We start from the raw sequence: 6,300 nt of genomic DNA, 5'->3' as shown, positions 1-6,300 counted from the left end.
TAATTTAATATCTTTATTAAAAAAATTGAAAAAAAGATTTAAGAAAATACGGTAAACGTATAATAATAAGCATAAGCCCATAGTAACTACAAAAACAAGATTTTTATAGATTTTCAGATTTTCTACTCAAATTAATTCAATACACAAAATTTTAATTTCCTTGTATTGTATTTGAAAAAATAAATATTTATCTACTTTTAACTTTAACAAAAATATGAGGAGATAAAAGTATTAAATATATCACAATATTTTTATAGCTTGACTTGAAATTGTCTTTTAAAAACTTATTTACATTTAAATTGATTCTAGTGTTAAAAATATTAATTGACATTATATAAATTGTACTTAAAAATATGATATAAATTATTTATTAAATATTTTGATATTTAATTCAATGTGATTGTAGATTCGGATTCGTCACATTTATAACTTCATAAAATAACGTAAAATTCACTAAGCTTTGTCACGTAAAAATGAAATGTTTAATAATATTGTACAATACATTTTTAAACTTCTATATTATTTTAAACAAACTAATTTAAAAGTCAAAATAAAATTACTTATACTAGATTTTATATTTTTATATTAAGTAGATAATATTTAAAATAAAAATAAAATTAATTAATTTTTTTATATTGCTTATTGAATGCTAATCATACGTTGTTAAAATCAGATTTTTTATTATAAAATCTGAAAATAAATAAGTAACAAAAATAAATAAATTTGTTTACATTAATGAAAATACTTTATTGAATAGATATCATAAAATTTTACAAATACAGTTTGAAAATTACATTTAACTTTTATTACCATGCAATTCGTCATAAGTATCTTCATTACTGTATCCTGTGACATAACCTTTTTCCTCGGTCAAATACTCTCTTCCTTCGATTCCTTTGCCTTTACCGGTCTGATGAAACCGTTCCTTATGCATTCCCGTATATTTTGAAGCATCCGTTAGACGATCTACTGTGTCCGAATGGATTTCCTTGAAGTCTACATTAGGATGCTTAGCTCGAACCATAATATTCATCCAATTATTAACGTCTGCGCCTTTGGATTTCGCCAAGTCGTTTAGAAACACTACGTATTCTTCGTAGTTCATCTTCAATTTTCTGTATTTCTTGAAGCACACAGCCGTGTCGGTAGTAGTAAAGTTTTTACTGAATAACTTGGCTTGTTTCATCCATTTATCGCTTTGAGACAAAGTTATCCCTTTAGATTGTTTATCACCGAAATGCGCGAAAGCAACAAAGCAGTCTTCAAAAGTAACTCCACCAGAAGCCATTCTAATTTATGATAATTTTGACTATAGAACTTTTAAAAACACGTCCGACAATTTTGAATGTTGACTCGAAATGAATGAAGAAAAAAACAAGCGAGCAATATTGAATAATATTAAGCAAAAAATTGAATTGAAATTATATAATGTATGGCCAGAATATTTATTTTTATTATCAAATATTCTTTTAAAAAAATAAACAGTTTTTTTTTAAGATTTGTAAAATAAAAAAAACTGTTTTAAATACTAGAATTACAGTGGAGTCTCGACTTACAAGTTTTTAAATACAAGCAGTTTTTTTTAAATTGACTTGATATATGAGCAATGTCTCTAAAAATATCATTATGTATTTACCATTTAAATTTTCTTTATTAAAATGGATTAATGGCATTGCAATTAATTTCAATGGGAAAATCGATTTGACATAAAAGTATTTTGAGTTATGAGCTCTATCACGGAACGACTTAAACTCGTAAGTGCACCACTGTATTACGTAATAATTATTTTAATTAAAAAACTATTAATATTAGAACATATTCAGTTTTTCCACCATGTTCCCCTTTTCAAATTCACACGTAAGAGCAAAATTGATTATTATATAATTATAATTCCGATTGATTATTGCAGATTAGGTTTTCCTAAATTTTCCTAATCTCACGGATGGATATAGTGATCAATAATTAAAATAAAATCGAGCTAGATCGTGCACGTTTAATATTTTAAAACTGTAATAATTTATTTATTTAAACTAAATTAAGACCATCGTGATCTTACAGGTTATCCCAATGCGTCAATACACAAAAAATATAATACAAGAAAGATTAAAAATAATACACAAAAAAGTACATGGTAAGAAAGTAAAAAACAAATATAAAATAATAAAATGAAGTGATACAAATTGGACCAGCTCCTCATAGTTGACATCAAAAATATAAATGTGCAATGCCAGCGTATTAAGGAGCATGATGGCGACAGCCAAAATGCTCAAAAGAGGACGCAATCGTACGTTCCGGAACCCAATATTGGAATTTCTTGAGAATAGTTTGATTATCGACAGCACTCTAATTTATTAATTTATCAATTATTAAAAACGATTTGAAAAATAACAACTTATTTACACAAGCTAATAAATATGATACATTGTCTACGATTAAAGCTACATTTAGTTGAAAATTATTTTATAACTATAAAACCTACTCATATTGTATACTCTGCATTTTTTAATTGGATAAATATGTATTTTGCTGATTCAGTTATTAAATATAATTTATTATGTAAATAAGTATTATTTGTATTTATTTGTAGGATTTCAAACACAAGCGGGCGATTTATTAATGTCTATATTATTTTTTCAGTTTTATACCACTATTTTGTACAGACGTGGGCGATTGTAAATAGCTTCATGGGCGACTGGTCGACCGCAGTCTATATATTTATATATTAGCAATGTATTTCTCGAGAATTTGCTAGAAATACAACGTACAATTTATTTTCTCGATAAAAAAACTGCAGAATGATCAGAAACATTAAATATAATATGTTTGAAAAAAATAAAAGTTATATTTAAGCTATTAGGTGTATCAAATTACAATATATGATGCAATTATTTTAACCTTACCTTTGATAAAATGAATCTGATGCGCAATATTTTTTGCAGTGGAGTTTGATTAGTGTGAAATATATATTATTATTATTACAAAGATTCTCTAAATAACTTATTGCCGAACATGTAAAAAAGTATGTGGTTATTTCCACCTATATGTATTCGGTATAAGAATTGTCCATTACGTGATATTGTTGTATGTAGGTAATACTCAAACTCGCTTATTCATTGGTCGATTGATGGTGTGGCAAGTCTAAAAAATAATTTTGTAATCATGACGTGTTTTAAATTGTATGCTGTTTTATAATGTCTATGAAACTCAATTTGACAGTTGCGAAACGTTCATTTGCTATTCAAATCCAAACCTAAATGAATTAATCTAATTAAAATTTAAATACTATAATTAGTTTTAGAACTCTTTCGCTTAGGTTTGGGTTTGAACAACAAATGAATGTTTCGCAACTGTTACAGTGAAGTTATATTTTCAATAGTTAGTATATAATTTTATTAACAAAGCCAGTTGTGCAAATAGCCACAACCTTAAAAAAATTACACTTCTACAATGGTAAAATAATGATTTTATCTTGACATATGTATATTATTAACCTTGTTTTGTTTCAAATACTGCATGAACCTAAAATATGGTTTATGTTACTTTTGGTAAAACAAAATTTAATCTTTCGTATAATGTTTGAGTTAAGAATATGTTTTTTTTCTTCAGTAAAAAATATTTAATTAAAATTGAAATATTTGTGAAACCATCTACTGCGATTTTAACGTCACCTCTGTAAAAAGCTTCACGCACGCAAAAGTGATTGGAAGAGATATATAACGCCATCTCGTAAAATTCCTTTTAGTGTCGTCCAATCTAATTTAACGGAGAGAATATTTGGTATACAAGAATGAATGTATACGATATTTATTTTCCATATATTTTTTATTTATGTACATATATTACCTATATTCATTATATTATATGTATTTAATATTTATTATAAAAATGTGTATTTAACCTTCACCAATCAGCCAAAAAAGAAAAATAATTTTTGAATACTTTGTCATTAATCGATCCAGGAATATATAAAATAATGTGGGGACCGATTTATTTGGACAACCTGGAGCTACGCTGGCAACACCGCGTTTGCGGAAATGATGAAAATTAACTTGTTAAAATGACTGCCGGTCGGCGCTCACTGATTGGCTTTGTAACGATCGGATCAATAATGTAACATTTAATTGTTAATAAATCTGTGTCTCATTTCCAACTTGTCACTCACTACACATTTGCCAAAAAGTTAGGAATTAATAATATTTCGATAACAAAATTAATAAAAGCAATCTTAAAATATAAATAAAACATAATTAAGACGCCGGAAAGCTGGTAATTATTTATTCAGTTATAATGCATATAAAAAAGTGAAATATGTGTATTCTTTGTTCCGAGCACTGGTGGAGAATCTGGCGGAGAAATGATGTCTTCGGTATGGGTTCCAAATCGATTAAACATTTTTTTGATCTTGACATATATTTTTCTCTTTAATCTTGGCATATATATTAAAAGCCGAAACCGACTTATTTATTCGGTTACCCTTCTTGCTCTGCTAGATCTTAGTCAGAATTTTTTTACAATGTAATTAATTTTATAATTTTAGATTACGTGGTAGTCGTTCTAAAACCATTAAAAATTAACGTTAAAGTATTAAGTATAATTTTACAGGCGGAAGGAGTAATTCATTTTATATTTGAACTGTTAAAAAATTATGAAAATACAATTAGTTGTGAAATGAAAAATGCCTTAACTCATAGAACATTAGAACGACAAAATAAAAGTTTAGTTTCCTTATTCCAATACATATTTACAAACTGCGATTGATCTTAAAACAGTAATTAATTCAATTCAAGTACATATACATATATTTCCAAAGCTTCCATAATTATTTATTATGCAAATGATATTATATAGATGTTTTTTCAAAATATATATATTTTAAAATGATTAAAATAATATTTGTTTTTATAATTTTTTTAGTAATTTCATTATTTTAATAATTAAAACACGTTCGTTTGTATATATAATATATTTCAGATTAGTCAACATTTAAACATACACAAAAAAAAATAATACATAGTAAGAAAGAGAAAAAATATTAAAATGAAATAATACAAACCAGTCCAGCTCCTCGTAGCTGACATTAAACAAATCGACATGCAACGCCAGAGTTTTAAGGAACCGGATAGCGATAGCCATAGGTGAGTCGACTTTCTGCAAGAACTCAGTGAATCGTATTCTAACGCCTTTCTTTTAGAAAAGTTGGAATACAAGAACAGATCCTCTTATAAAGTTATCTAAAAAACGTTATCAACTATAAAATATTTTTGATCTTTTTACTTTCTTCTCTAGGATTATTTTAAAGTGGTTGTGACTTTTTAATAGTCGCTTGTTTGAAATGGTTTTTAATAATCGCTTGTTAGAAATGGTGAATCGGACTGAACTCAGTATATTTTTCATGACGATATGATTAAAATAATGGCAGTTCTTTTGTCCTCAAAAAACTACATTCACAGTATTTAAATCTACATAATAAGGGCCAGCTATAGTTCTCTGATCAAATAGCAAGTATCTACAAATTAAATTATTGCCGGATTTATGCAAGGATACCAGACGCTACGTCAAGGATACCTAATAAACAGCTGGAATATTACACAATACAAAAGTTCCAGTCCAGGATTTCAGAACGTTTTGTATAAGGTGACTTTCACAAGAGTTCAGCCCTGAACTTGCATCAAGTATCGACATCAAAATCCAATGAAAAGCAGTCACTTTCACTTCGTTTTTTAGATTTCATTCAACCAAGCGGTCATATTAACCTCCAAGAGTTTAACTCGATCTTTGGGACTATTTGAAAAGTATAAAATACGGCGCAATAATTTGTTCCTTTCTATCTGAAATGTAGAGCAATAGTACAAAAAATAATAATAAGTGTAAAATGTATGTTTTTAAATATTTTTCATAAGAATTTCGTTTACATTAAGAATGAGATTCTATATGAAAGAAAATACACGGATTTGAAAATAGTGTGAAATTTAGCAAATAAATTGCCTTATCTTAGTTTCAAAAAAATAAAAATTTTCAATAAAGTGATGATGTAATAATATTTGTCCAACTATATGCTATAGTTTTGGCTTAGGTGATTTCAGTTCTTCTGCATTGGAAATACATATATTTTATTGTTTTAATTAATTTAAATAAATTAGCTTAGGCAACAAATATACATCCCAGATATTACAAACAATAACTGCAGTCTAAGAAAATTAATTTATTTTACATAGTTAATAATTTTAATTATCAATTCATATACATATTATAAAAATATGAAAATCAGCAATGAACTTAAATTCTAAATCTAATTGAATC

This window comes from Plectrocnemia conspersa, unplaced genomic scaffold, assembly GCF_051122295.1.
Source record: "Plectrocnemia conspersa isolate PC_06_02 unplaced genomic scaffold, ASM5112229v1 ptg000005l, whole genome shotgun sequence".
Taxonomy (NCBI): domain Eukaryota; kingdom Metazoa; phylum Arthropoda; class Insecta; order Trichoptera; family Polycentropodidae; genus Plectrocnemia; species Plectrocnemia conspersa.
Note: the sequence above shows the minus strand (reverse complement) of the source record.